Source organism: Solanum dulcamara, chromosome 1 (genome assembly GCF_947179165.1).
Source record: "Solanum dulcamara chromosome 1, daSolDulc1.2, whole genome shotgun sequence".
NCBI lineage: Eukaryota > Viridiplantae > Streptophyta > Magnoliopsida > Solanales > Solanaceae > Solanum > Solanum dulcamara.
This window is the reverse complement of record NC_077237.1, coordinates 30,723,083-30,750,477: the sequence shown is the minus strand read 5'-3', so window position 1 is coordinate 30,750,477 and position 27,395 is coordinate 30,723,083.

The window sequence follows — 27,395 nt, the reverse complement described above, 5'->3', positions numbered from 1 at the left end:
AAGGTGCAACCTAAGAAGCTAGAAAGCTAAGAGTGGTTGACATTCGTATTACTTTCATATTGAATAGGTTCAAAGGATGACGAGGCGAACGGGATAAAAAGTTACTCAGAAGAGGTATGTAAAGCTTTCTCTTGGCATGTTTTGGTATAAGTACATACAACTATCTCTCATTTTCCTTGATATGTATTTTGTACAAAAATGAGATTATGATGCCATAGTGGTTCACCGAGCCCCATAATGGGCCGGGTACGAAATATGTATATGCAGATCACCTGAAGAAAAGTACAGACTACATAAAGCTTATTCTCCTTCTTCTTTTGGGCATGTATTTGTCTTAGTTGTACGTTGAATATGATCTGAGCTCCGGCGTAACTCCATTCTTAAATATCTCTTATTTACTTTTGAATATTGAACTCGTACAATAGTTGAACCATTTCCCTTGAAACTTTTATATGTTAAAAAGGTACCAAATGTACAGGCTCCAAGTCTTAAAGACTATACGAGATTGAGTGTTTTTGATTCCATAAATGATTTGGCCCTATGTTAATACATACTAAGGTCCTCGAGATTACTTTTGAGATAGCCCATAATGGCATTTAAAGGATACTCGAGATGACTACACCGTTACTCGGGTCCTCAAACAAAAGCTTAACTTTCTTATTTTGTCGAGTCTCTGATAATGATTTAAATTGCATATAGTTACTCACTACTCTACTCATGTGTACTGTAACCCTTCTTTCACCGAGTCCCGGGCCAGGTACGTTATCGTGCACAATTTACTGCATTGTTCACCAAGCCCCTCAATAGAGGGCCGGGTACGTATGTATATATATGATGATGTGTTGTAATAAGGTGGTGATGGCGCCGGGCCTATGATGGTCCTACAGATGTGATTCACCGGACTCCTGAAAGGGTCGGCTATATTGTATAAATTGAACATGCATGCTTTTGTGATTCACAGAGTACAAGTACACGTCTTCAATTTGATAATTTGTTCCCCTGCTTCTCTATTTTGTATATACCTCTATTGTATTATGTTACATTTTACATACTCAGTACATATGTCATACTGACCCCCTTTCTCGGGGGGCTGCGTTCATGCCCCCAGGTATAGATACAGGTTTTGGGAGTCTGTCAGCTTTGGATTCCATGTAGCTCAGCTGGAAGAGGCTCCATTGTATCGGGGCCTCGTTTTTGATACTGTCCACTGATGTATAAAATTGTTTTTTCCATTCGGGGGTATGATGGGGGCCCTGTCCTGCCATACGTTGTCATTTATGTTTTTAAAGATCAGCAGACATGCATATGTGGGTTGTGTATGTCAGTTTGATTCAGTTGGTTCTACATGATATATGATATATATTATATGTTATTATGTTATGGCAGCCTTGTCAGCTTGCGTGCCCTATCATGTTGTGATACAAACAAAAAGGGCTATAGGTTTATGAAAATGTTATCGCCCAGTGGTGCTCTGTTGCATGATATTGTTATATTTATAGTTCAATGTGACCACAGCTGATAGTTATGTATATGGGAGGTCTAGGTCGTACCCTAGTCGCGGCCTATGAGGTTGGGTCATGAAAAAAGTGGTATCAAAGCAGTTCGTTCTTGGATTGTCTGCAGACCGTGTCTAGTAGAGTCTTGGTTATCGATGTGTTGCGCGCCACATCTATAAACAAGAAGCTATAGGACATTTAGGAGGTTACCTTTCTTTTATATCTGAGATCGTGCTTTAGATCTGAGTCATAGGAAAATTCCTTATACTAACCTTGGATCTTAACAGAAGGACGACAACAATAGAAGTAAGTAATTGACGACATGGAAAGTTACAAAGCATGCAGGTAAGTAAGGTAACGCCACAAAAGATATCCGTCGGGTAAGGTATTGAAGTACTATTAAAATATAAAGTTGAAACCTAAAAGGAACGTAGACAGAAAGTGCAACAGATGCAGTTTGAAGTTGGACATATGAGGTAAGTCCAGTATTTTTATATTATTGTTGACGTTGAAAGCCCTATGTGGTTGCGATATGAGATGACATTGAAATCCCTGTGTGGCTGTAATATGATATATATATATATATATATATATATATGTTGGCCTTGTAAGGCATTGTTGGTATTTTCTGTGTGCAGGTTTTGGGATAGTAAGAAGTATAGAGGAAACTCGGCCAAAATTTTCCCAATACAAGAAGAAGGGAATAAACCATAGTTTATAACATATCTTGGAAATGGATACCGGGTACCTATAGGATGCTAAATTAAAGTTGTACGAGATACTCTTCATGTCGTAGATAAGGGATACCCTCTTTACTTGGGGGAGTTTATTTTGGAAAAACAAAAGTCTGTCTGAGCAGTACAGTTCAGACCACAGTATCTCCAGCCGTAATTGTGCTGTAGAAAAAAAAGAGAAGCTCAGTTTGAAAGGTAAGATGTCCAGTAATTGAGATTCACTCATTTTGAAAGTACAAATCCCCCAACTCTTAATTATAAATTAGATAGGTTGTTCATAACTCGAGGATAAACCCCGAAGGAGACCAGGTCGGGCAAGTATTAAAAGGGAAGTACTGTGATGTTTAAGAGGTTCTAGTTTCTTCCAACAATGGTTGAAAAATGGTTTATGATAACAATTTATAATTTTCTATCAACTAATTGAGGAAAGAACTTTTAATAGAAGCACCTCAAAGAGATGTCAGGAACTGAACGCGAATACAAATTAAAAGGGGGATATGTAATTATGAATTGAATAGTGTGATACAAGTATGCATGGATAAAGTGGAACCACTAGTAAGACGCACTTAGTACACGTTGACTAAGTTAAAAGCCTGCGTTCAGCACGCAGTAAAAGTATAGAGCTTAAGATATAAAGAAATGACGCGTGTACACAACGTCGCCCCAAAAATAGTGGAACCCTTAAGGGAGGATGACAAACTTAAGGAATAATTGGTGTAACCTACATTCACCCCAAGGAATAAAGGATATAGGTTGGGGTAAAGCTACTATTTCAAAAGAACCTTGAACAGTTATCGTCGGAATACTAGCACCGCCTAATTGAAATTGGAATGACAACAAGTACTAGTTAAATTTTGATGAAGATAAGTAGAAGGTGGCCTTGGATGAGTTGTTCCATGATCCCCACTCTCGAGTACAGATTAATAAAGGAGATGTCACACTATGTATGGAAAACTTTTCATCACTTCATGATTTAGCCAAGGTTCCTGTCACGACCTAACCCCGTAGGCCGTGACTGGGGTCCGACCTGGACCCCCTATATACCTAACTATCAGTTGTGGTCAAATTGAACTATAAATAAAACAATAACAAGTAGTGGAGCCCCATTAGGAGATAACATTTTCATAAACCTATAGCCCTTTTTATTTGTGTTGTAACATGAAAGGGCATGCAAGACGACAAGGCTGCCATAACATAATAACATATACCATACCTCATATAGAACCAGCTGAATCAAACTGAAATACACAACCCACATATACATGTCTGCAGACCTCTAAAAATATAAATAACAACATAGGCAGGACAGGGCCCCCATCGTACCCCCGAATGGATAAAACAATTTTATACATCAGTGGACAATATCAAAAACTAGGCCCCGATATAATGGAGCCTCTTCTAGCTGAGCTGCATGGAATCCTAAGCTGACGGACTCCCAAAACCTGTATCTGTACCTGCGGGCATGAACACAGCCCCCCGAGAAATAGGTTAGTATGATATATGTACTGAGTATGTAAAACGTAACATAATACACTGGAGGTATATTAGAAATAGTGAAGCAGGGGAAAACATTATAAAATAGAAGACATGTACTTATACTCTATGAATCACAAAAGCATGCATGCTCAATTTATACAATATAGCCAGCCCTTTCAGGGGTCCGGTGAATGACATCTGTAGGACTATTATAGGCCCGGCGCCATCACCACCTTATTACAACACATCATCATATATATACATATGTATCCATCCCTCTGGTGAGGGGCTCGGTGAGTGATGCAGCGAATTGTGCACAATAGCGTACCCGGCCCGGTACTCGGTGAAAGAAGGGTTACAGTATACATATGTAGAGTAGTGAGTAATTATATGCAATTTAAATCATTATCAGAGACTCGACAAAATAATAAAGTTAAGCTTTTATTTGAGGACACGAGTAAAGTTGTAGTCATCTTGAGTGTCCTCTAAATGCCATTATGGGATGTCTCAAGAGTAATCTCGGGGACCCTAGACATGTATTAACATAGGGCCAAATTATTTATGGAATAAAAAATACTTAATCTCGTATAGTCTTTAAGACATGGAGCCTGTATATTTGGTACCTCTTTAACATAAAAAGTTTCCACGGAAATAGTTTGACTACTGTAGGAGTTCGATATTCAGAAGTAAATAAGAGATGTTTAAGAATGGAGTTACTCGGGAGCTCAGATCATATTCAACTTACCACTAAGACAAAGACATGCCGAAAAGAAGAAAGAGAATAAGCTTTATGTAGTCTGTACTTTCCTTTAGGTGATCTTTATATACATATTTCGCACCCGGCCCATCATGGGTCTCGGTGAACCACTATGGCATCATAATCTCATTTTCGTACCAAATACATATCAAGGAAAATGAGAGATAGCTTTCCACATACTACTGTTTAACACGTAGAAGCCTAACTAGGCAATACTCAATCCTTACAGAAATTCTAATACTAAGCAGTGGGTAGGGGTTATGAGGCGTACTTGGAATTCTAGGAATGGAATTATCCCCACATTCCACATTCCATTCACTTAAGGCTAAAACTTGCCAAAAGGAAAGAAAGATAGCTGCACGTACTTATACCAAAATATGCCAAGAGAAAGCTTTACATACCTCTTGTGAGTTACTCTTTATTTCGCTCGCCTCGTCGTCCTTTGAACCTATTCAACATGAAATTAATATGAATATCAACCACTCTTTGCTTTCCATCATCTTAGGTTGCACCTTAGCATTCCTGGAATCTATTTCTTTGCCCGTCTCTTCGACTAGTTCTTAAATTAGGTAAGGCATTAACGAAAATTGGGCTGCACCTCCCCTATAATGTGCCCTATCTGAATTTCCATTTTTACTCCTAATACCTACAGCCAACCAACAACAACAATATTCAACATGTATACAAGAAATTCACACCAACATTACACAATACAAACTCCAAATGACTTGCTCACAAATACGATATCCAAAATACGGTGTCTAGCCTTTATTTTGTAACACCTTTAATTATAAGAAATGAGGGGTCATGTTGTTTCCAACAGAATCACCTTAACCCCCTTTAGAACATATTTATTCCCTGCAACAACACACCACACCCCTGCAGCAACAACTCACAAGAACAACACTTTACTTCGACGACAATTCAACTATAACGACTACAATTTGGGTTGTCTCCAACGCCAAACATTCCTATAACATTTTCACGTTTCCAGCTACACACAAGGTGTATAAAACACTCCATAACAATACCATAAAGTTCAAATTAAAATGAGAAACCTTACCTTACCCGAAATAGGCCCCAATCTGCCAAGACGCACCTCGGAACTTCTCTAGACGCGCTGAAATTATGTGGACTGTTTGTATGACTTCCTCGCTGCCCCAAATTATAATTTCTTGTTATTAAACATCGTTATATAACTGAAGGATACCATAATCAATTAATTCACAGAACGAAATTCGGAGGCTTACCTCCAAAGGGCCTAACCCATAGCCCCTCTCTTCTTGCCTTTAACGTTTTTTCCTCTTCCTTCTTTCACTTTTCTAGATGTAAAGATGAAGATATGGTTCCGTAGACATCGTAATATAGATATATACATATCCACATGGTTGAGGAACACCGTAGATATTTAATTCACGGAGGAAAATTGGAAAACTTACCTTAAAGTTCTCAAACCATGGTTACCTCTTCCTTTCACATTTTCTTTCTATTCTTTTGGCTGATTTTGCATAAAGAACAAGTTAAGAGTCAAATAATACATATATATATGAGGTGACACGTGTCATCCCCTAAGGGTGACACATGTCAATCCCTTATTAGGCAACCTCAACCATGCTGCTAATAGGGTGCTGCTACGTGGCAGTGGGGTCCACCTCCCCCAAGTAGGTCGGTCACCTACTTGATCCCAAGAAGGTGGGTCACCTGCCTGCTTGAGGTGCTACCACGTGTCACTTTTTTTTTCTCCCTCATGGGTTCGTCATCTCGTCTTATTTTAAGAACCCATGTAATCCTTGCTACGTAAGCTTGGTATATCCTCTAGTAGCTCAAGTATATAAGACTTTTACATTAACAACTTACGTAGGTAAATCGAGTCTTACGACTCATTACTTGGCCTCCAATTCCCTCCAGATTCTGATGACTCCATTTCCAACCTTCTCTACTATGGGGTATCACATTCTCCCTTCCTTAGAGTTGTTAGATAGTGTCGTAGCATATCCATCTCATATGATAATGTCTAAGGAACTTATGAGACATTCTGAGTTTACAAGTGTGGGGTGTAACAGTTCCGTACGTGGATAATTAGGTTATAAAATATATAGAAAAATAGGGACATGATGTCATGACCTAACCCCGTAGGCCGCAACTGGGGTCCGACCTGGACCCCCCCATATACCTAACCATCAGTTTTGGTCAAATTGAACTGTAAATAAAATAATATCAAGTAATGGAAAGTCATTATGCGATAACATTTTCATAAACCTATAGACCTTTTTCTTTGTGTCGTAACATGAAAGGGCATGCAAGCCAACAAAGCTAACATAACATAATAACATATACCATACATCATGTAGACCCAGCTGAATCAAACTGATATACACAACCCATATATACATGTCTACAGACCTCTAAAAATTTAAATGACAACATATGGCGTGACAGGGCCCCCGCCGTACCCTCGAATGGACAAAACAATTTTATACATCAGTGGACAGTATCAAAAACTAGGCCCCAATACAATGGAGCCTCTTCCAGCTGAGCTGTATGGAATCCTAAGCTAACGGACTCCCAAAACTTGTATCTGTACCTGTGGGCATGAATGCAGCCCCCCGTGAAAGGGGGTCAGTACGACATATGTACTGAGTATGCAAAATGTAACATAATACACTGGAGGTATATTTAAAAGAGAGAAGTAGGGGAAACAAATTATAAAATCGAAGACATAAACCTGTAGTCTATGAATCACAAAAGTATGTATGCTAAATTTATACAATATAGGTGGCCCTTTCAGGGGTCCAGTGAATCACATCTGTAGAACAATTGTAGGCCCGGGGCCATCACCACCTTATTACAACACATCATTATATATATACATATGTACCCGACCCTCTAGTGAGGGGCTCGGTGAGTGATGCAGTGAATTGTGCACGATAACGTACCCAGCCTGGGACTCAGTGAAAGAAGGGTTACCGTATACACGAGTAGAGTAATGAGTAACTATATGCAATTTAAATCATTATCAGAGACTCGACAAAATAAGAAAGTTAAGCTTTTGTTTGAGGACCGGAGCAATGGTGTAGTCATCTTAAGTGCCCTCTAAATGCCATTATGGGCTGTCTCAAAAGTAATCTCGGGGATCCTAGACATGTATTAACATAGGCCCAAACCATTTATGGAGTCAAAAACACTTAACCTCGTATAGTCTTTAAGACATGGAGCCTGTACATTTGATATCTTTTTAACATATAAAAGTTTCCAGGGAAGTAGTTCAACTGCTGTAAGAGTTCAATATTCAGAAGTAAATAAGAGATGTTTAAAAATGGAGTTACCCTGGAGCCCAGATCATGTTCAACTTACAACTAAGACAAAGACATGCCCAAAAGAAGAAAGAGAATAAGCTTTATGAAGTCTGTACTTTCCTTCAGGTGATCTTCATATACATATATTGTACCCGGCCTATCATGGGGCTCGGTGAACCACTATGGCATCAAAATCTCATTTTTGTACCAAATACATATCAAGGGAAATGAGAGATAGTTGTACGTACTTATACCAAAACATGCCAAGAGAAATCTTTACATACCTCTTCTGAGTTACTCCTTATTCCATTCGCCTCATCATCCTTTGAACCTATTCAACATGAAAATAATATGAATATCAACCACTCTTAGCTTTCCAGCATCTTAGGTTGTACCTTAGCATTCCTGGAATCTATTTCCTTGCCCGTCTATTCGACTAGTTCTTTAATTAGGTAAGGCATTAACAAAAATTGGGCAGCACCTCCCCTATAGTGTGCCCTATCCGAATTTCCAATTCCACTCCTAATACCTACAGCCAACCAAAAACATAAACCTACAACATGTATACAAGAAATTCACACCAACATTACACAACACAAACTCCAAACGACTTGCTCACAAATACGATATCCAAAATAGGGTGTCTAGCCTTTATTTTGTAACACCTTTAATTATACGAAATAAGGGGTCATGTGGTTTCCACCAGCAGCACCTTAACCCCATTTAGAACATATTTAGGCCCTGCAACAACACACCCCACCCCTGCAGCAACAACTCACAAGAACAACACTTTACTTCGACGATAATTCAACTATAACGACTACAATTTCATTTATTTCTAACGTCGAACTTTTTACGACTTTTCCCCAAATTCCATCCGAACAAAATGTGTGTATTACACCATATATAACATCATAAACTTCAAATTAGAGGGTAAGACCTTACCTTTCCCAGAATTGGGTAGAACTCGCCAAAATTGTGCCTAAGAACATTTTTAGCGCGTTGTAATGTCGTGGCAGCTTTCTGTCCGATTTTTGCTGCACAAAACACTAATTTTATACTACTAATACTTCCATATCATCGTGGTACACTCTACATAATTAATTTATGGAACAAAATCGGGGCTTACCTTATTTTTCCTCCTAAGCCGTCACATTTTCTCTCTACTTTTAGGGTTTGTTTTTTCTTCTCTTTGGTCGGTAATTTGGAATAAGAACTAAAGTGTATGCTGTATATACACATATATATTTGTTCCTAGGGAGTGACACGTGTCATCCCCTAGAGGTGACACGTGTCTAGCCCCTATTGGGCCACCACATCCATGCGCTGAAGAAGGGGATGCCACATGGCAGTGGGGCCCACCTCCCCCAAGCAGGTGGGTCACCTACTTTAACCCAAGTAGGTGGGTCACGTGCTTGCTTGAGGTACTGCCACGTGTCACCCTCTTATTGGCTTCCCCGCGTCATTTTTTTCTCTTCCTCATGGGTTTGTAATCTCGTATTTTTTAAGAGCCTATGTCATCCATGCTACGCAATCTTGGTATGTACTCCAATAGCTTAAGTATGTAATACTTCCAAGTTAGTAGCTTACGTAGGTAAATCAAGTCCAACGACTCATTACTTAGCCTCCAATTCCTTCCAGATTCTTATGACTCCATTTCCAACCTTCTCTACTATAGGGTATCACATTCTCCCTTTCTTAGAGTAGTTTGATAGTGTCGTAGCGTATCCGGCTCACATGATAATGTCGAAGGAACTTATGAGACATTCCGAGTTTAAAAGTGTGGGGTGTAATATCCTTTCCCCCTTTAGAACATTTATCCCCGAATGTTAAACAAAACTTCCCTTAGAACTTTATACAGACTGTAGGGAGATTCTTTCCTATTTCCCTAACACATACTTCCATACAAGTACTTAATATATGTATTTCAGGAGTTGGGGTTACCTGTAGACATCGATTATATGTATTTCAGAGTTGGGGTTACCTATAGACATCGATTACAGGTGCAAATACTTGTGTTTCATGTTTTCTTCAGTTTCCCCGATCATCCTCTTTCTGGTTTTGGTTTTTCCACAATATCTTGATGGAAGGCACATTTTTAGTCTACAATCTTCCAGTTTGCCGATCTAAGATGGCGATAAGTTTTTCTTTCTCACAGGATTCCATCTCCTAGACATTAGCTATGGAATATACCCTGGGTGACTCGTCAGTACCCTTGCAAAGCATTCCTATCTAATGGACTAGGCGCATAGTTTCCAAATAAGGTGGTAGGCTCAGCTTACTAGCCATGTTGCCCACCTTATAAGCAAGTTGATATAGTCTAACATATTCTGGGTTAAGTTTCCTTTTCTAGGTGACCCTGCTATGAACATCCAATCATCAGTTTGAACTCTGTATGTCGATGTCGATTATCTGTATGTCATTCTTGCCGACTCTGGGCTTTTAGTCAATAGCTTGCTTAATCATGTCGAGGCCTTTTTAGCTTAGTCTTTCTAACATCTACCCATCCAATAAGGGACTTACACATCTTACTTTACCAGTCTTGTATGGAGTCATTGGGATACCAGAGTGGTAGCTATTATGGTAGTTAAACTCAATAAGTGGTGGACGATCATCTCAGTTACTCCTAAAGCCAACCATATAATAGTATGCTCAGTCGATTCAGCAGCTCAAGAAAAAATGATCATCTCAGTTACTCCTAAAGCCAACAATATAATAGTATGCTCAGTCGATTCAGCAGCTCAAGAAAAAATGCGGTACGAAGACCTATCTGTGCTCTCGATCTTTTCTTTGACTGATATCTAGACGTTAATCATAATTGAAGTCCCTCTATCTGAGATATTAGCAGGGGAAACCTCACGAAACCTTATTACCTCCTTGTCCTATAACTTCACCTGGTTCCAACTGCATAGGTGGTTTTGTTTGAAAGAAAATGAGCTGATTTGTTAGCCTACTCGCAATAACCCATATAGCACCCTACTCTTACAAAGTATAAAATAGGTTCATAATGACGTTGATACCGTTAGCCTCGTATAGTCCTTCTTGACTCTTTTCAGAACTTTAACTGGCATTCGATCTTTTGGGTCCTTCTTCCCTTTTTTTTCCCAATCCTTAGGTTTGGCTACCGAATAATGTTGCAGTCCCTTCATATAATGTCTCTCGTGGTCGTTCTGTGCTTTGTCTAACATGATCTGGTATAATTCCAAAGGAATTTTGGCATATAAGCTCGTCATCTTGTAGTAACCAGTTAGTTCTGCCAGTTTTACTTAGACCCTTTCAAAATTTCCATTACCCCTACTTGTAATCCTCTACACACATTATCTTGTGCCATTCTTTACTTTTACAAGAATACGAGTGGGTACAAGAAGTATCCTAGCATTACCTCCCTAGTCCTCATATTTTACGCTACCTTTTCCCCCCTTATCCTACACTCGATGTCGGGGTAGATTTTTGGTCCACTCATAGTCATGTTTTACTCCACCCGTAGCACTAATTCCATCTTGGTAATTTGGCTTAACCTATCATTGTATCTCTCGATAGTTAATTGCAACTTAGGCTCCCTTGCCTAGGACAATAGCTGTGGGGACTCCGTAAGGTCCTACCATTCTTTTACTCTACAATTTTACACCTTCTCGGTGGTGTGGGTAACCTTTGATCGAAGAAGCAGGGACTAATATCGTTAATCCACATGTAATATTCCCTCTAGATTCATCTGGCGCTGGAGTGCGAAGTGAGTCTTGTAGTCCTGGTCATATTGTGGAATTTTTGACCTTGGGTATTACTTCCTATCATCCATAAATTACATCTGCTGGTACCCTTACCTTTTAGGTTTTTCTTTTTCACCCTCAGAGTTGTCTACCAAGTGGTGTCAATATTTCCTCACCCACTAGCCCATATACTCATTCTACAGTTTTCCTCTTATTAAATGGTACTATGTTGGAGAGCTGTGGCACTCAAGTGCGTCGTCAGTTAGCACTTAGCTAATCCTGCTTGATTTACTTAAGTCCTTTTTACAATATTCTCAACGTAACGTATAGTACTCCAGGAGCATAATCTCATATCGTTTCTCCGCCGCTAGTTCAGATTCTTCCATCTCGCGTGATCATACCAGCACTAATGCATTAAGTTCCATTAGAATTTCAAAGTTAAGCGTGCTGAGGCGAGAGTAATACTGGGATGGGTGACTTCTCTAGGAAGTCTTCGTGTCACATTTCATTGCAATCTTTGCAATAATGTGTGGGGCACTCAACTTAACTCCAGATTTGCCTCCGTGTTGCCTCGCGAGTCTTTACGTTTTGCCTTGTCCTTTCCTCTATTATCTTGCAATAAATATCGGGGTAGACCTTTAGTCCCACCATGACCATGTCCCCTTTGTTTTTTTGTTTTGGCCATTTTGATTTAACTTTTCCTATTGTATTCCCCCCTTTTTGTATGTACCCATTCATTAGGGTGGGCTACTGAGTAGCGCTAAAGTTAGTTCATATAGTGACCTTTGGAGCCACTTTGAGTTTTGGCTATTATTAGCTGGCATAACTTTTAAAGGAATTTGACATATAAGATCCCCTATCCTCTATTCAGTTTGTGTTCTCCTCATTTTCTACAACAGGAGGCTTTCTATTCCTTTTTCTTTTGTTATTTATCTATCGCGACATCATTTGCAACTAACTCTATAACCAACATTTTTGCTTTTGGTCTAGCATGCTATCATTATCCTTCGTAATGTCTCTTAAGTTATTTGATATCCTTTCATAGTTACACTCTTTTATTTTAATAAGCACCCGCCTTCTAGTGTTATGTTGTTCAGGGTCTCGTCACAAACTTCTTAACGCTGCCTTATGTAGCATTCTGGCTTCCATCCAATTATAGGTGGCTTCCGGACCTCTCTAACTTGGTTCGGCAACATATCTTGTTGATGTTTAGACGTCTATCTCAAATATATTGCCATATCAATTGCCTCCTCCTACTTTTGCCATTTTCTCATTCACTTCCCCCTTTAGAGTGTACTTTTACTTTCATCTGCTTGTACCTAGCTCTATGTCTCTTTGTCTAGTCTCAATTTCGCCCAATCTCTTCTTCCAATCTACTTGGTACTGCATCATGTCCCCATCTATCTGCATATTTTATAATCGGACTATCTGCATACAAAGCCTTGGCTAAATTACCAGTCGATGAGAACCTTTCCATATTTAATGTGATTTCTTATCTACTAATCGGTACTTGAATAATGTGACCTAAGGAACAACTCATCCAAGGCCACCTTCTACTTTTCCTTTTCCTAGAATTACTTTGCACCTGTAGTTGTTCCAATTCCAATTAGGTAGTGCTAGTATTCCGACAATAACTATTTAAGGTTTTCTTGAAGTAGTAGCTTTATCCCAACCTATATCCTTTGCTTCTTGGGGTGAATAGAAGTTGCGCCATTTGTTCCTTAAGTTTTCCTTCCTCGTCCCTTAAGGGTTCCACTATTTTTGGGGCGACGTTGTGTACACGCGCTATTTTTTTGTATCTTAAGCCCCATGCTCTTACTGCGTTCTCAACATAGGACTTTAACTTAGTCAATGCGTACTAAGTGCGTCTTACTAGTGGTTCCACTTTATCCCTGCATACTCGTATCACACTGTTTAATTTATACTTACACATCCCCCTTTTAATTCATATTCGTGTTTAGTTCCTGACATCTCTTTGAGGTGCTTCTGTTGGAAGTTCTTTTCCCAATTAGTCGGTGGAGAACTATAAACTGTTATCGTAAACCATTTTTCAATCATTGTTGGAAGAAATAAGAACCTCTTAAACATCACAGTACTTCCCTTTTAATACTTGCCCGACCTAGTCTCCTTCCAAGTTCATCCTCAAGTTATGACCAACTCGTCTAATTTACGATAGGAATTGAGGGATTGGGACTTTCAATAAGAGTGAACCTCAATTACTAGACACCTTACCCTTCAACCTGAGCTTCTCTTTTTTTGCCTACAACACAATTATGGTTGGAGATACTGCGGTTTGAACTGTACTACTTAGACAGACTTTTGTTTCTTCGAAATAAATTTCCCCAAGTAAAGAGGGTGTCCCTTATCGACGACATGAAGAGTATCTCTTACAGCTTTAATTTAGCATCCTATAGGTACCCGGTATCCATTTCCAAGATATGTTATAAGCTATCTTTTATTCCCTTCTTCTTGTATTGGGAAAATTTCAGCAGAGTTTCTTCTACACTTCTTACTATCCCAAAACCTGAACGCAGAAAATACCAACAATGCCTCACAGGGCCAACATATATATATATATATACATATCATATCACAGCCGCACATGGCTTTCAATGTCATCTCATATCGCAGCCACACAGGGCTTTCAACGTCAATAATAATATAAAAATACTGGACTTACCTCATATTTCCAACTTCAAACTGCATCTGTTGCACTTCTTGTCTACTTTTCTTTCAGGTTTCAACTTTACATTTCAATAGTACTTAAATACCTTACCCGACAGATATCTTCCGCGGCTTTACTTTACTTACCTACATGCTTCATAACATTCCATATCGTCAATTACTTCCTTCTGTTGGTGTCGTCCTTCTGTTAAGATCCAATGTTAGTATAAGGAATTTTCCTATGACTCGGATCTAAAGCACGATCTCAAATGTTAAAGAAAGGTAACATCCTAAATGCCTTGTAGCTTCTTATTTATGGATGTGGTGCGCAACACATTGATAACCAAGACTCTACTAGACACAGTCTGCAGACAATATAAGGATGAACTGCTCTGATACCACTTCTGTCACGACCCAACCCCGTAGGCCGCGATTGGGGTCTGACCTGGACCCCCCGTATACATATCTATTAGTTGTGGTCACATTGAACTATAAATGAAATAATATCATGTAACAGAGCTCCACTAGCGATAACATTTTGATAAACCTGTAGCCTTTTTCGTTTGTATCAAAACATGACAAGGCACGTAAGCCGGCAAGGCTGCCATAACATATTAACATATATCATATATCATGTATACCCATCAGAATCAAAATGACATACACAACCAACATATACATGTCTGCAGACTTCTAAAAATATAAATGACAATATGTGGCGGGACAGGGCCCCCGCCATACCCCCGAATGGACAAAACAATTTTATACATTAGTGGATAGTGTCAAAAACTAGGCCCTGATAAAATGGAGCCTCTTTCAGCTGAGCTGCATGGAATCCTAAGCTGACGGACTCCCAAAACATATATCTGTACCTGCGGGCATGAACGCAGCCCCCCGAGAAAGGGGGTTAGTACGACATATGTACTGAGTATGTAAAACGTAACATAATACACTGAAGGTATATTCAAAATAGATAAGTAGGGGAAAAAATTATCAAATCGAAGACATGTACCTGTACTCTGTGAATCACAAAAGCATGCATGCTCAATTTATACAATATAGCCGGCCCTTTCAAGGGTCTGGTGAATCACATCTGTAGGACCATCATAGGCCCAGCGCCATCACTACCTTATTAAAACACATCATATATATATATATATAAGTACCCAGCCCTCTAGTGAGGGGCTCGGTGAACAATATAGTAAATTGTGCATGATAACGTACCCGGCCTGGTACTCAGTGAAAGAAGTGTTACAATATACATGAGTAGAGTAGTAAGAAACAAAACACAGTTTAAATCATTATCTGAGATTCAATAAAGTCATCAAGTGAACCATTACCTGGGGATCAGGGCAGAAGGTATCTGATGTATACTCTCTAACTGTCACTAAGGACTATGTAAAAAGGAGTTTTTGGAAATCTTAGACATATACCAATGTGAAATATCTTGTAGCAGTCCGAGCATTGGTTATCTCAGAGCCTTTCCTTTTTTACAAACAAGAGCTTAGTCGAATCAATTTTTATATAGTCATATAGAAGACTCAAAGATAACAGCTTACTACTTTAAAGTTTAATCATTCAAAAGTGAGTGAGGGTGCTGAAGTCATATTCAGAACATGGGAATGGAATTACCCCCAAAGCTCATATCATATCCTTCTTACATCTAAGACATGCCAAAAGAGAAAATATAGTCTTTACATACTTATACCAAAAATATACCAAGAGAAGCTTCACATACCTCTTATGGACTACTCTTAATCGTGTTCACGTTGTTGTCCTCGAAACCTATTTAACATTGAAGTAATGCAAATTCTAAAAACCTTAGACTTTTCAGCAACTTAGACTACCCACGAGTATTCATAGCATTCATCCCTTCGCTCACCTTCTCGACTAGTTCCTTAACTAGTTAAGGCGTTAACAAAAATCGGACAGCACCTCCCCTATAACGTGCCCTATCCGAATTCCCAATCGTGTACTTAACACCTACAGCCAACCAAAAACATAACCAGCAGCTCATATATATGTATATTATAGAGAGGTTACACAATATAAAGCCCAAACAACCCATTCGAAACTACGATACCAAAACTAGGGTTTTTATCCTTCTTTTCGTGAATCCTTTAATTGTGCAAAGCGGAGGGTCGTGCGGCTGCAACCCGAAGCTCCCACGCCCTCATTAACTCATTTTCCAGCATCATAATACATTACCGCATGACCAGCAGTCCCACACCACAAGTGCAATGCGTTATTAGATTACAATTCAACTATAACGACTACAATTTTGTTTATTTCTAACGTCAAACTTTTTACGACTTTTACCCAACTTCCAGAAGCCCAAAAGGTGTGTAATACACCCTATAATAACATCATAAACTTCAAATTAGAGGGGAAGACCTTACCTTTCCCGGAATTGGCTAGAACTCGCCAAAATTGTGCCTCAGAACTTTTTTTAGCGCGCTGTAACGTCGTGGAAGCTTGCTGTCTGATTTTTGCTGCACAAAACCCTAATTTTATACTACTAATACTTCCATATCATCGTGGTACCCTCTATATAATTAATTTACGGAATGAAATCGGGACTTACCTTATTTGTTTTCCTCTAAGCTGTCACTATTTTCTCTCAACTTTAGGGTTTGCTTTCCTTTATTTGCTGCTGCAGTTTTGGATGGAATTTTGAGATAAGAAGCCGCCCCTTAGTCACAATATACATATATGTAGGTGTCCTTAGGAGGTGACATGTGTCATCCCCTAAGGGTGACACTTGTCCAGCCTTTATTGGGCCACCGCATACATGCCTCTAATTAGGGACTGCCACGTGGCAGTGGGGAACACCTCCCCCAAGAAGGTGGGTCACCTACTTGACCCCAAGAAGGTGGGTCACCTGCTTGCTTGAGGTGCTGCCACATGGCACTCCTCCATTGGCTGCCACGTGTCACTTTTTTTTCTCCCTCGTGAGTTCGTAATCTCATCTTATTTTAAGAGCCTCTGTAATCCATGCTACGCAAGCTTGGTACATACTCCAATAGCTTAAGTATGTAAGACTTCCAAGTTAGTAGCTTACATAGGTAAATCGAGTCTTACAACTCGTTAGTTGGCCTCCAATTCCTTCTGGATTCTTATGACTCCATTTCCAACCTTATCTACTATGGGGTATCACATTCTCCCTTCCTTAGAGTCATTTTATAGTGTCGTAGCATATCCGGCTCACATGATACTGTCTAAGTAACTTATAAGACATTTCCGAGTTTAAAAGTGTGGGGTGTAACAGAACCTCCCCTATAATATGCCCTATCCGAATTTCCAATTCCACTCCTAATACCTACAGACAACCAACAACAACAACCTGCAACATGTATACAAGCAATTCACACCAACATTATACAATACAAACTCAAAACGACTTGCTCGCAAATACGATATCCAAAATAGGGTGTCTAGCCTTTATTTTGTAGCACCTTTAATTATACGAAATGAGGGGTCATTTGGTTGCCACCAGAAACACCTTAACCCTCTTTAGAAAATATTTAGGCCCTGCAACAACACAGCACACCCCTGCAGCAACAACTCACAAGAACAACACTTTATATCGACGATAATTCAACTATAACAACTACAATTTTGTTTATTTCTAACGTCGAACTTTTTACGACTTTTACCCAACTTCCAGCAGCCCACAAGGTGTGTAATACACCCTATAATAACATCATAAACTTCAAATTAGAGAGGAAGACCTTACCTTTCCCAGAATTGGCTAGAAGTCACCAAAATTGTGCCTCAGAACTTTTTTTAGCGCGCTGTAATGTCGTGGTGGCTTGCTGTCCGATTTTTGCTGCACAAAACCGTAATTTTATACTACTAATACTTACATATCATCATGGTACCCTCTATATAATTAATTTACGGAACGAAATTGGGACTTACCTTATTTTTCCTCCTAAGCCATCACGTTTTCCTCTCTACTTTTAGGGTTTGTTTTCTCTTCACTTTGGCTGGAAATTTTGAATAAGAACTGATGTGTATGCTATATATATACATATATATCTGGTCCTAGGGAGTGACACATGTCATCCCCTAGAGGTGACACATGTCCAGCCCGTATTGGGCCACCGCATCCATGCACTGAAGGAGGGGCTGCCATGTGGCAATAGGGCCCACCTGCCCCAAGTAGGTCGGTCACCTACTTGACCCCAAGCAGGTAGGTCACCTGCTTGCTTGAGGTGCTACCACGTGTCACCCTCTCATTGGCTGCCCCGCATCATTTTTTTCTCTTCCTCGTGGGTTCATAATCTCGTCTTATTTTAAGAGCCTATGTCATCCATGCTATGCAAGCTTGGTACGTACTACAATAGCTTAAGTATGTAATACTTCCAAGTTAGTAGCTTACGTAGGTAAATCGAGTCCAACGACTCATTACTTAGCCTCCAATTCCTTCCGGATTCTTATGACTCCATTTCCAACCTTCTCTACTATGAGGTATCACATTCTCTCTTCCTTAGAGTCATTTGATAGTGTCGTAGCGTATCTGGCTCATATGATAATGTCTAAGGAACTTATAAGACATTCCGAGTTTAAAAGTGTGGTGTATAACACATGATGCAGTGCTAAGTAGACAGGGGAAGGAGACTAGATGAATTTAAAAATGGACATGGAGACATAAAGCAAGGTAGGAACGGATAAAAGTATAAGGTCCCTCTAAAGGGGGAAAGCCAATGAGAGAACTGCAAGGGTAAGATGGAGGCACTTGATATGACAACATACTTGAGTTGGATGATTAAACTTCAATACGATCCCTTGCTGAACCAAGTTAGAAAGATCTGGAAGCCACTAGTAATTGGATAAAAGTCAAAATGGTATGTAAGACAGCATTAAGAAGTTTTGACGAGACCCTGAATGATATAACACTAGAAGGTGGGTACGTATAAAAGCAAAAGAATATAGCAATGAAAGGATATCGAATAACTCAAGTGACACTACAAAGGATAATGACAACATGCTAGATCAAAAGCGAAATATTGGTTGTAGAGTTGGTTGCAAATGATATTGCGATAGATAAATAACCAAGGAAAAGAAATAGTAAGACTCCTATGGTAGGAGATAAGATGATCAAGGAGTAAATAAGGAAATAGAAAGAGGTGAGACAAGGTATTTCTTGCACTCTCTCATATTCTCGTAAAGGTAAAGAATGACACAAGAATGTGTCAAGAAGGTTACAAGCAGGGGTAAGGAAAAATTGTGAAATGGTTTAAATAAGACGGACAGGACTAGCTGGTTTCTATAAGATTGGCAAGTTTATATGTCAAATTCCTTTAAAACTATGCCATCTAATAATAGACAAAGCTCAAGGCAGCTCTAAAAGTCACTATATGAACGAATTTTAGCGCTACTCAGTAGCCCACCCTAATGAATAGGTGCGTACAAAAAAGGGTGACTACAATTGGAGAAGTTAAATCAAAATGACCAAAAAAAGGGGGACATGGTCGTAGTGGAACTAAAGATCAACCCCTATACCGGTTGCAAGATAACAGAGGAAAGGGCAAGGAAACACATAAATACTAGTAAGACGACGTTAAGGTAAATCTTAGGCAAAGTTGAGTGCCCCGCACATTATCGCAAGGATTACAATGAAACACGAAGCGAAGACTTCCCAGGGAGGTCACCCATCCCAAAAAAATTTTCACCCCAACACGCTTAACTTCGAAATTATGATGGAACTTAATGCGTTGGTGCTGGTATGATCACGCGAGATGGAAGAATCGGAACTAGCGGCAGAGAAACGACATGAGATTATGTTCTTAGAGTACTATACGTTACGTTGAGGGTATTGTAAAAACAAATTTAAGAAACATAAGAAGAATTAGCTAACTGCTAACTGACGACGCACTCAAATGCCACAGTTCTTCAACATAGTACCAGTTAATGAGAGGCAAACCACAGAATGGCTATATGGACCAGTGGGCGAGAGAATTTTGACACCACTTGGCAGCCAAGTCTTAGGGTGGAAAAAAAAGCAAAACCCAAAAGGTAAGGGTACCAGTTGATGTAATTTATAAAAGACAGGAAGTAATACGCGAGGTCAAAAATCCCACAATATGATCGGGGCTACAAGACTCACTTCGCACTCCATCGACAGATGACTTTGGAGGGAATGTTACCTAGGGATTAACGATATTAGCCCATGTTCCTTCAATCAAAGGACATTACGGAGTCCGCATAGCTATTAACCCAGACGCAGGAGCCCAAGTTATAGTTAACTATCGAGGATCAGTACGCAAAGAAACTGGGAAGACAGATAAATCTTCGTACACTACTTTACCGTCAAACCTAATGAACAGGCTAAAGCATACTACTTAAATGCTAGGAGATATGTCATGAGCTGGTGTTGTTAATTCGAACATAGCTGGGATGATTATCTATCACCTATCGAGTTGCTTACCATAATGACTACCACTCTGATATCCCAATTACCCCGTACAAGACTGGCGAGGTAGGACGTGTAAGTCACTTATTGGTAGGGTAGATGTTAGAAAGACTAAGCTGGTAAGACAAACATGATTAAGCAAGCTATTGACTACCAGCCCAGAGTCGGCAGAAATGATATACAGATAATCGACATCGACATACAGAGTTCAAATTAATTATTGGATATTCATAACATGGTCACCCAGAAAAGGAAACTTAGCCCAAATTATATTAGATGGTATCAAGTTGCTCGTAAGGTAGGCAAAGTGGTTGGTAAGTAGAGCTTACCACCTTATTTAGAAACTATACGCCCAGTCCATCAGATAGATATACTTCACAAAGGTACTAACGAGCCACCAAGGGTATGCTCTATAGATGATGTCCAGGAAATGGAATCCTATGAGGTATAACCTATCGCCATCTTAGATAGACAAGCTAGAAGATTGTAGATTAAAGACGTACCTCCCGTCAAGATACTGTGGCAAAACCAAAACCAGAAAAGGGGATGACCTGAGAAATTGAAGAGGACAGAAAATGCAAGTATTCATACCTATTCTCGATGTCTAACCCCAAATCTCAAAACTCGTATATTAAGTACCTGGATAAGAGTATGGGTTATGGAAATAGCAAAGAATCTCCCTATACTCTACATAAAGTTCTCAGAAAAGTCTTGTTAACATTCGAGGACGAATGTTCTAAAGGGGGGAGTATGTTACACCCCACACTTTTAAACTCGAAATAGCTCATAAGTTCCTTATACATTATCATATAAGCCGGATACACTACGACACTATCTAACGACTCTAAGAAAGGGAGAATGTGACACCCCATAGTAGAGAAGGTTGGAAATGGAGTCATAAGAATCCAGAGGGAATTGGAGGCCAAGTAATGAGTCGTAGGACTAGATTTATCTACGTAAGTTATTAATGTAAAATTCTTATATACTTGAGCTACTAGAGAACATACCAAACCTGCATAGCACGGATTACATAGGCTCTTAAAATAAGGTGAGGTGATGAGCCTACGAGAGGGAGCAAAAACTAGTTTCCGAACTTATGAAAGTGAAGCAAGCAGGTGACTCACCTGCCTGCTTGGGGGGAGGTGGACCCCGCTGCCACGTTGTGGCATGTGATAGGCCGTATGAGCCTAGGTGGCGTCCTAGGGGATGCCACATGTCACCTCTAAGGGGATACCACGTGGCACCTTCTAAATATATATATATATATATATGTGTGTGTGTTATGTGATGTATAACTTCATTTTTTATCCAAAAATATCAGCCAAGGAGAGGAAAAAAACTTGAGAGAAAGGCAGCCATGGGTTTGGAAAATTAAAGGTAAGTTTTCCAATTTTCCTCCGTGAATTAATTATCCATGGTGTTCCTAAACCACGTGTACATGTATATATGTATCTTAAGATGTCTACGGAACCATATTTTCAGCTTTGCACTTGAAACAAGTAGGAGAAAGTTGAAAGAAAAATCTAGAGAATCTAGGGAGAAAGCTACGGGTTTGAAGGGTTACTAAGGTAAGGCCCGATTTTGTTATGTGAATTAATTATTTAAGGTATACCACGGTTATATAATAGTATTTTATAACATAAAATCTCAATTTGGGGCAGTGGAAAAGGGACACAAATAGTCCGCCCCGATTCAGCATACCAAGAAGTTTGCGAGATGCAGTTTTGGAGTGTTTTTGCCAATTTCGGGTAAGGTAAGGTTTCTCCTTTTAATTTTGACTTCATTGTGTTGTTATGGAGTGTATTATATTCCTTGTGTGTGGCTGTCAACATAAAAAGGGTATAGAAATGCTTGACGCTGGAGACAATCCAAATTGTAGTCGTTATAGTTGAATTCTCGTCGAAGTAATGTGTTGTTCTTGTGAGGTGCTGCTGCAGGGGTGTGGTGTTTTGTTGCAGGGACTAAATGTGTTCAAAAATGAGTAGGGGTGGTGTTTTTTTCATCCAGACGACCCCTCGTTTCTTATAATTAAAGGCTTTGCGAAACAAAGACTAGAAACCCTATTTTGGTGTTGTAATTTTCAGCAAGTGGTTTGGAGCTTGTGTTGTGTAATATTTCCATGATTATGTATATATATGCTGAAGGTGGTTGTTGTTGGTTGGCTGTAGTGCTTAGGGATTTAATTGGAAATTTGGATAGGGCACATTATAGGGGAGGTGCTTCCCAATTTACGTTAACGCCTTACCTAATTAAAGAACTAGTCGAAGAGGCGGGCAAGGAAATAGATTCCAGGAATGCTAAGGTGCAACCTAATATGCAGGAAAGCTAAGATTGGTTGATATTCATATTACTTTCATGTTGAATAGGTTCAAAGGACGACGAGGAGAACAGGATAAAGAGTAACTCACAAGAGGTATGTAAAGCTTTCTCTTGGCATGTTTTGTATAAGTACGTACAACTATCTCTCATTTCCCTTGATATGTATTTGGTACGAAAATGAGATTATTATGACATAGTGGTTCATCGAGCCCTATAATGGGTCGGGTACGAAATATGTATATGCAGATCACCTGAAGGAAAGTACAGACTACATAAAGCTTATTCTCCTTCTTCTTTTGGGCATATCTTTATCTTAGTTGTAAATTGAATATGATCTGAGCTCCGGGGTAATTACATTCTTAAACATCTATTATTTACTTCTGAATATTAAATTCCTACAGTAGTTGAACCATTTCTATGGAAACTTTTATATGTTAAAGAGGTACCAAATTTACAGGCTCCAAGTCTTAAAGACTATACGAGATTGAGTGTTTTTGATTCCATAAATGATTTGGAACTATGTTAATACATGTCTAGGGTCCCCGAGATTACTTTTGAGACATCCCATAATGGCAATTAGAGGATACTCGAGATGACTACACTGTTACTCGGGTCCTCAAACAAAAAATTAACTTTCTTATTTTGTCGAGTCTCTGATAATGATTTAAATTGCATATAGTTACTCACTACTCTACTCGTGTATACAGTAAACCTTCTTTCACTGAGTCCCGGGCCGGGTACGTTATCATGCACAATTCACTGCATCACTCACCGAGCCCCTCACTAGAGGGTCGGGTACATATGTATATATATGATGATGTGTTGTAATAAGGTGGTGATGGCACCGAGCCTATGATGGTCCTACATATGTGATTCACCAGACCCCTAAAAGGGTCGACTATATTGTATAAGTCGAGCATGCATGCCTTTGTGATTCACAGAGTACAGGTACACATCTTCAATTTGATAATTTGTTCCCCTGCTTTTCTATTTTGAATATATCTCCCGTGTATTATGTTACATTTTACATACTCAGTACATATGTAGTAATGACCCCCTTTCTCGAGGGGTTGCGTTCATGCCCGTAGGTACAGATATAGGTTTTGGGAGTCCATCACCTTAGGATTCTATGCAGCTCAGCTGGAAGAGGTTCCATTGTATCGGGGCCTAGTTTTTGATAGTGTCCACTGATGTATAAAATTGTTTTGTCCATTCGGGGGTATGGCGGGGGACCTATCCCACCATATGTTGTCATTTATATTTTTAGAGGTCTACATACATGTATATGTAGGTTGTGTATGTCAGTTTGATTCAGCTAGATCTACATGATATATGATATATGTTATTATGTTATGGCAGCCTTATTGGCTTGCGTGCCCTATCATGTTGTGATACAAACAAAAAGGGCTACAGGTTTATGAAAATGTTATCGCCCAGTGGTGCTCTATTACATGATATTATTTTATTTACAGTTCAATGTGACCACAACTGATAAATATGTATACGGGGGCTCTAGGTCAGACCCCAGTCGCGGCCTACGGGGTTGGGTCGTGACACCCCCTTCCCAACAACACGGAGGGTACCCCTATATGTTTAGTTCATCATAATAAGGGTACTCAGTATCGAATTCCAATCCATATGATGACCTTATATCTCATTCCCTTTTTATTCTAAAAAATTTTGGTAGAGTTTCCTCTATATATTTTACTATCCCAAAACCTACACTCAGGAAATACCAATAATGCCACGCAAGGCCAACGTATATATACATCTATATCATATCATATCATAGCCATAATGCCTCACAGGGCCAACATATACATATGTTTCTAGCATCTTATACTATAGACACACAAGGCTTCTTACACTAAGCCGAAACAAAAATGACAAATTTCCCCATATAGCCAACAAAACCGTACCTATCACTCTCATATACCTATAGTCGATCAGGCCCCACTTCTACCTGGTGACCTAAGAGGTAAAGTGTGCTCCCCATCTTTATTTGTTTGCTATCTGCTTGTCTTCCCCTCATCATCTTCCTCACTTGAATCCAGGAGACAAAGATAACAAGGTAACCCCTGGTTTACTGACGACCAAGATATAGGGCTTGAATATGCTGTAACACTTACCATAGGAGCCGACCTGACGTAGTGCTCTGTCATAAGAGCAACTAGTATGGCTTCCAAAACTACTACCCTGGTCATCAAACACTTTGGGGAATTTGTCATTGGGCCCTCCAAGGGATCGGTCTCAATAACATAATTAGGGTCTTTCGAAGGATCTGTTACACCCCACATTCTTGAGCTCGGAATGTCCCTTAAGCTTCTTAGAAGTTAGCAAGTGAGTTGGATAATCTTCCACACTATCAAATGACTCTAAGGAGGGGAGAATATGGTACCCCATAGTAGAGAAGGTTGGAAATAGAGTCAGGAGAATCCGGAAAGAGTTGGAGGCCAAGAAATGAGTCGTAGGACTCGATTTACCTACGTAAGCTACTAATTTAGAAGTATTATACCCTTGAGATATTTGAGTACATATCAAGCATGCATAGCATGGATTACATAGCCTCTTAAAATAAGACGAGATTACGAACCCATGAGGAAGAAAAAAAAGGACACGTGGTAGCCAATGAGGGAGTGACAAGTGGCAGCACCTCAAGCAAGAAGGTGACCCAATTGATTGGGGTCAAGTAGGTGACCCACCTTCTTGGGGGAGGTGGGGCCCCACTTCTATGTGGCAGCCCTACCTTGCTTGCATGGACACGGTGGCCCAATAGGGGATGGACACATGTCCCCCTTAGGGGATGACACGTGTCACCCCTTGGGAACACATATATAGGTGTATATGTGTTACATAATTCAGTTTTATCCCTTAAACTTCAGCAACAATAAGAGAAAACAAACCCTAATTTGGACAGAAAAGTATGGCGGCCTAGGAGAAAAAATAAGGTACGTTCTGATTTCCCTCCATAAATTAATTATCCAGCATAACCACAATGATATGTAGGTATTATAAGTATAAAATCATGGCTTGGTGCAGCCAAAACGGACAGAAAACAGTCCACACAGTTTCAGCACGACTAAAGAAATTCCGAGGCGCAATATTGGCTAGTTTTAGACAATTTCGGGTAAGGTAAGGCTTCTCCTTTAAATTTGGACTTTATGAGGTTGTTATTTAGTGTATTATATACCTTTTATACTGTGGGATTATAAACAAAGTCGTGGAAATTCTCTACGGTAGAAACAATCGAAATTGAAGTCGTCGTAGTTAAATTGTAGTCGAAATGAGGCGTTGTGTGTGTGGAGGATGCTGCTGGTTGTGTGGTGTGTGTTTCAGGGTATAAATGTGTCCTAAAATAGGTGTAGGAGCTTCTGTTTGCATCCACATGACCCCCGCTTCGTACGATTAAAGGGTTTAAAAAACGGAAACCAAAAACCCTATTTTGGTACCATAGTTCAAGTGAGTCGTTTGGAGTTGTATTTTGTAATATTGAGGTGAATTAATTGTATATGTAAGGCTGGTTGTTTTTTTTTGATATGGTTGTTGAAACTGTGGCCGATTTGGAATCTCAGGGATGTTGAAGTTATAGAGGAGGTGTTGCCCGATTTTCGTTAACTCTTTAACTAGTTAAGGAACTAGTCGAGAAAGCTAGCGAAGGGTTGAGTTCTATGAATATTTATGTGTATCCTAAGGTTTTGTAAAGCCAAGGGTTTTTAATACTCGTATTGCTTTTATGTTACTTAGGTTTAAAGGATGACGAGATGAATAGGATAAGAAGTAACCCGTAACAGGTATCTGAAGCTTCCCCTTGGCATGTTTTGGAGTAACTATATAAAGCTATTTTTCATTCCTTTTGGGAATGTCAAGCCTCACATAAATTGTATGTGAAATAATGGGATAATTCCATTCCCAAAACTCCAAGTACGCCTCATAATCCCTGTCCATTGCTTAGTATTGGAACTCCAGCAAGAATTGAGTATTGCCTATTAAGGATTCTACATGTCAGAAAGTAGTGTGTGGAAAACTATCTCTTCCTTCTTTTGATATGTACTTGGTATGAAAATGAGATCATGATGCCATAGTTTTTCACCGAGCCCTAGGATGGGCCGGGTACAAAATATACACGATGACCATATGAAGGGAAGTATACACTATATAGAGCCTATTATCTTTCTTTTCTGGCATGTCGTAGTTGTAAGTGAAATATGATATGAGCTCTGGGGTAACTCCATTCTTAGCATCTCTTATTTACTTCTGAATATCGAACTCCTATAATAGTTGAACTATTTCCCTGGAAACTTCTATATGTTAAAGAGGTAGGAAACGTACAGGCCCCAAGTCTTAAAGACTATACGATACTAAGTGTTTTTGATTCTATAAACGATTTGGTCCTATATTAATACATGTTTAGGGTCCCCGAGATCACAATTGAGACAGACCATAATAACATTTAGAGGACACTCGAGATGAAAACCCCACTACTCGGGTCCTTAGGCAAAAGCTTAACTTTCTTATTCTATTGAGTCTC